The sequence below is a fragment of the Phoca vitulina genome, unplaced genomic scaffold (assembly GCF_004348235.1).
Source record: "Phoca vitulina isolate PV1807 unplaced genomic scaffold, GSC_HSeal_1.0 scaffold16, whole genome shotgun sequence".
In the NCBI taxonomy this organism is placed as follows: Eukaryota; Metazoa; Chordata; class Mammalia; order Carnivora; family Phocidae; genus Phoca; species Phoca vitulina.
The window spans coordinates 24135112-24141384 of NW_022589719.1; positions in this window are offsets into that span (position 1 = coordinate 24135112).

The window sequence follows — 6273 nt, forward strand, 5'->3', positions numbered from 1 at the left end:
GGGGATCATGACCTGAGCCGAAGGCAGACGCTTAACGGACTGAGCCACCCAGGCGCCCCGGTTTCACATTTTTAAATGGTTGAAAGGAATCAAAAGAAGATTTGGTGGGGCGCCTGGGTGGCTCAGTCAGTTAAGCGGCTGCCTTCGGCTCAGGTCATGATCCCGGGGTCCTGGGATGGAGCCACACATCGGGCTCCCTGCTCAGCGGGGAGCCTGCTTCTCCCTCTCCCTCTGCCTGCCTCTCTGCCTACTTGTTCTCTCTCTCTATCTCTCTGTCAAATAAATAAATAAAATCTTTAAAAAGAAAGAAGAAGAAGATTTGGTGATATGTGAAGGTTTTAAGGACAAATTCCAGTGTCCATAAAGTTTTATTAGAACAGAGTCACGCTCACTTGTTTACATATTGTCTATGGCTGCTTCCACATTGCAATGGAAGAGTGGAGCGGTTGCAATGGGGATCGCAGGGTCAGAAAAGCCTAAAATGTTTGCTATCAAGCCCTTCACACAAAAACCACGTGGCCCCTGTATTAGAGGGAGACAAAAAGAGGGAGACCATTTAGGAGGTTGCTTCGGTCATCTAGGTACCAGGGATAGGGGCTGGTTCTAGGTGCAGCTGCTCAGTACAGGGACTGAAGAAGTATCCGGGGGAAGGAATCGATAGAACTTTCTGATGGGTTAAATGTGGATGGTAAGGGAGAGGTACATTTCCAAAATGAATCCCAACCTGTGATCTTGGATTGGGTTCTGGACCAGAGAAGGACATGACTGGGGCATTTGGCAAAATTTGAATAAAGTTTGTAGATTGGATAATAGTGTCATTAGTACTAATTTTCTCATCCTTTTTTTTTAAGTAAGCTCTATGCCCAACATGGGGCTTGAACTCACGACCCCTGAGATCAAGTGTAGCGTGCTCCAACGACTGAGCCAGCCAGAAAATCCGTAATTCTCACCTCTTGATCACTGTATTGTACTTCTATCTGATGTAACATTTAGGAAATTAAGGACGAGTATATGGAAATTCTTTGTAACCTTTTCGCAACTCTTTCCAGGTCTGCAATTCTGTCCAAAGGTTGGACATTGCAGCCTCTGTCTTCACATCGTCTTCTCTGTGTGTCTGTCTCTCTGCCTGTGTCTCATTCCCCCTCTGCCTCACTGTTTTTATTTTTTTACTCTTTTTTTTTTTTGAAGTATAGTTGACACACAATGTTACATTAGTTTCAGGTGTACAACACAGCGATTCTACAACTCAACACCTTATGCAATGGTTTGTGGTTGTTGTTGTTGTCTTTAATTGAATTATGATTGACACACAATGTTCTGTCATCTCCGCCTCGCTCTTACAAAGATACTTACCCCTGGATTTAAGACCTACTCGGATCATCCAGGATGATCTCATCGTAAGACCCTTAACTACATCTACAAAGATCCCTTTTTTTCTAGATAACATTCACAGGTTCTGGAAATTCGGATATGGATTTCTCTTTTCAGGTACCAACCTACCACACCAGCCTGGAGGAGGCCACAGCTGCTAGCCTTGGAAATCTAGTAAAATATGACATGAACTTGAAAAAGCAGGCTGCCTTTCAGAGATGTTCTTCATCTAGTTTTGCTACCGTGCCTCTCTGCAGAATAGGTCAGCAGCCTCCATGCTGCCACCCAAATGTGGCTTGGTAGGCAGCCTAGAATTATGACAAAACTCTCAGACTCCAGGGCCTTAGGACACAGGGAAAGCCAAACACAAAGGGACAGTGTACATACAGTAAATGTGTCTGCGGAGATGCGCCCTGAAAGTCTGAAGATCTGGGGAGGATGTGAGCGGATCGTACCAAGACTGCCTCCTCCAGGCCATTGGTTTCACCCGGAAGAACCACAGCTACCCAAGCAGCCCACTGCCTTCCTCTACAGACAGAAAGTAAGCTGTGGTTCCTTGGGCCAGGTTTTTGTCACATGCTCCGGGAGTGTCAATGTCATAGTAGGGGCAGGAGCCAAAGCGGGGCAGTGGAGACTGGAGTGGGAGGATGGGAATGTAAGGGGAATATAAATGCAGTCCCCCAGTCCCACAAGCATGTGATTCATCCACCCATAGGCAACTGGCTTGGCTCTACCACAGAGAGAAGCATTTTTATTTCTGCTACTGGGGAGTTTTAGAGTCTTTGGAAGAGAGTGAGTAGAAAGCATTGCCAGAATTCAAACGCCTGGTTTCTGACTCTCTGGTCCCCGCGCTTCCCACGATGGCTACTTGTCTGGCACGAGCTCCTGAGGATGGCATAGAGCTTCTTCACCACCTCGTTCAGCTCTTATGGGTAAATAACGTATTGCCAGGAGATTATATAACAACTTCTATTTGTAGAACACTTTACAGTTCACAGAGCACTTTAATGCAGACGGCCTCAGGACTCTGGCAGTTGCCTGGGGAAGTTTCCTGGCATCCCACACCCAGGTTTTGCACGACAGGATATTGATTTAGAGCGTGGATGGTGCCTCATGCCCCACAGCGAAGACGGAAGGTGGGTTTTTTTCGGTATTTACACAGCTGTCTGACACTTCCAAAGCTACCCCAAATTGTGTTTTTGAAAATGGATGCCAGAGGCATCCTAGAGGGTCAGAGCCATGTTTTCATTTAGCACTATTGCAGAATTTATTCATATCTGGGCACTGAACTATGTATCGGAGATGCCAAGGAACAAGGACTCTAGAGGCTGTATTTGGTCCATTTCCGATCCTTGAGGAGGAGTTTAAACGTCATTTCCCTGCAAGCTTGGCAGAACCCTTGAGGCTGTCGTTTGCAAACCACTGGATGCAGTAACTGTGTGTGGGAAGCCTGCACACACCGTCCTCATGGATTATGGATGGTTTTGCAGACTCAGCAGAGCTTTTGGATCCATAGACGGCTTGATCAGAATCAGAGTCATGTACTGGCCTGCACCAGAAAAATGATTCCTACTGGATGGAAACTTCCCATAGGGAGGTCAGAGTGGAAGCAGTCACTGGTTTCTGCAGCAGCTCACAAGATCCCAGGTTTTCAAACTGGGAGGGATCTGAAAGACCAGCAAGTACCTCCTCTGGACTTCGTGATGATGAAACTTAGACAGAGAGAAGTGAAAGGAGGAATCCAAGAGACATCATCTAAGAATAATGCTCTTCCCACTGTGCCATACTCTTTGTTCCAGAAAACACGTAAGCCACATATTGTTTTGCAGATCAAAGAAACTGGCATTATTTAGGGTCATGCTCGTGGTCTGCCTGGCTTCCAGTGTGAACACGAGACCTTCATTTGCTATCACCAGCAGCTTTTGAATGAATTGCCTTGTGATGCCGTATGTCAAAGGTAATGTCACAGATAAGACCAAAGCATCTATAAACAGGGCTTCATAGCATAGCCGTTCCTCTGGCAGGAAACCAGAGCCGAGCTGCACCATTACCCTCCTTATCAGATTAGTGGCATCAAAAAATATATATATATATATTAAATACTTTTGTCCACCTGCTCCTGATGGTTCATCAGATGCAAATGGGTGACAGTAAGTCACTAGACAGTTGTTTCGTGGTGAAACACAGCAAAACCCAGGGTAAGAATGCCCCAAAGCACAACCTGAAACAAAACACTTTCCTGGCATGTTCAAGGCGGGTTTCCACTACTCACGTGCGTTTTTGTTTTTTTAATTCACCATGGAAAACCTTCCCTATCCTAAAAACAGAAATCCTGGCATTAAGCAGGACATTTCCTCTGCTCATGAATCCATCATGGCTAATTACTGCCTTCCCATTTCCTACTCTCTCTGCCTGGAATATCCTCCCCCACCCCTCCCATCTCTCAAGATTCAGCTTAAGTGGGCCCCTTCTCTGACACTGTTCCTTTTTAACACCACTCCATGCTGAGTTAGTGTCCTCTTTCTGTGCCCAACCCCAGCCCTGCCCAAACCCAATGCTTCCTCTCTCATTAAACTCATCACACCCAATTGTAGGATTACCTGTCTTTCCCACCATAGAAAGCACACTCCATAGGGGCAAAGAGCATTTTTCTTTTTTCTTCTTTTAAAGATTTTATTTATTTATTTGACAGAGAGAGACACAGCGAGAGAGGGAACACAAACAGGGGGAGTGGGAGAGGAAGAAGCAGGCTTCCCGCGGAGCAGGGAGCCCGATGTGGGGGCTCGATCCTAGGACCCCGGGATCACGACCTGAGCTGAAGGCAGACACTTAACGACTCAGCCACCCAGGTGCCCCAAAAGAGCATTTTTCATTTCAGCATTCTCTTTCACTGGAATACTGCCAGGAACAGAGTAGGTTTTAATAAATGTCAGTAAAATGAATGAAATTTTAATTCTGCCTGCCTTTCAACCTCCCCCTCAATCTGGCCTCTGGGAACAGATCCTCAATATGACCAACTTTCTCCTCTTCAAGCTGCCTCCTACCCTACTCATAAATGTCAATGCCTCCAACTCAAACACTATCAAGAACACCCCTGTGGGGGGGCCTGGGTGGCTCAGTTGGTTAAGCAACTGCCTTCATCTCAGGTCATGATCCTGGGGTCCTGGGGTCGAGCCCTGCATTGGGCTCCCTGCTTGGCCGGAAGCCTGCTTCTCCCTCTCCCACTCCCCGCTGCTTGTGTTGCCTCTCACGCTGTCTCTCTCTCTCTCTGTCAATTAAATAAATAAATAAAATCTTAAAAAAAAAAAAAAAGAACACCCTGTAGTTGAACTTGGGGTTTATTGCTCAATGCAACAGCAAGTGCATATGGTGGAACATCTCTGTAAGAAGTTGTTAAGAAGACTTGTAGATTTGATTTGTGTTGGATGATTTGGATAAGGGTTCAGGCAAGTGGGGCATTGCTCTGGATTGGAGGTTGTCAGGAAATTGGAGTGATTCTGTGATTGGGTATCAATAAATCTTATCCACAAGGTGGGAGGAATGAAGCAAAAGCAAAGCTAAAGCTGTGGTTGGCAAAGAAGCTGCTTCCATATTAGCCAAATTAATAGGGCGATGTTTGGTTATTTTTGTGGTTTGGACAATGTTCTTTTTTTTTTTTAAAAGATTTTATTTATTTATTTCACAGAGAGAGACACAGCGAGAGAGGGAACACAAGCAGGGGGAGTGGGAGAGGGAAAAGCAGGCTTCCCGCGGAGCGGGGAGCCCGATGTGGGGCTCGATCCCAGGACCCTGGGATCATGACCTGAGCCGAAGGCAGATGCTTAACGACTGAGCCACCCACGTGCCCCTGGACAATGTTCTTACTTCTGCCTGTATTCAGACATGAGTGATCATGTTTTTGTCTTGATTGATCATGGTCACAGAGTGGCCTTGTCTGATGTTGTTTTGTGCAATTCTTTATTTCGACAGAACCCCACGGTCTAACTGAAATACCAGGCCAGCCCCCAGATGCCAGGGGCTGCCTCTGTCTTTCTCATAACTCATACCCATTCTTAACTTTCACCAAGCTCTTCCCCAGGATGCTCTTCTCCCTCCTCCAGCCAAACCCTACTTAAATTCAAATTGAACGCCACAAAATCCCATCTTCCCCTCCAGGCTTTCCTAAATACTTCTTTCTCCATTGGATTATCTTTTCTGAATGCATCTAAAAGTCTTGGCCAGCACACCACAATTTAGTATTCAACTGCCTTCTCTCTGGAATGGTTTGACTTGTTTCACATGTATTTTTCTTCTCTGCTTGGCAGGTTGTAAACCTTTCTAGGGGCAGGGTCATTTCTTACATTTTGGCATCCCCCTAGAACTGAGAACCTTGCTGAGGTAAAACGAATGGCTGGTCTGAGGAAAGGGGGTGAGTCTGCTTCTGTGACACAGCTCAGAAAACACAGCTACAAGCCAGGAGGGGAGAAGCCAACGGCTTGCCTTTCACCTTTCTAACACTCTGACCTTATCTTTCCATCTTCCCATCAGGAGACCATGTTTTGAATTTTTCTTTTGGAGCATTCATTTCTTCTCAAGGGTTATTTTTGTAAATGTCTTCTGTCCCTACCTGTCCGTGAGCGTAGGACCTACGGTTAATATATTGTTGTCTCCTCTCACGCTTCCATATCGCCTGGGACAGAGTTTAGCAGATAGAAGGAAAGGCCCAGCAGTCCTCCATTAACCGCAGCTCCTGTCTGGCTCGTCGCAGAAAGTAGGATACACCCGCACTGTCTCCTCCGGGGCCGAGCAGAGAGTCACCTATGAGAGTCAATGCCTTGGCCTCTGGCTTAAGTCAGGGCACAAGACCTCTTAGCCCAGTTGGCCTGCATGTCCTCCAGCTCATCAATTATTATTTTTTTTAAG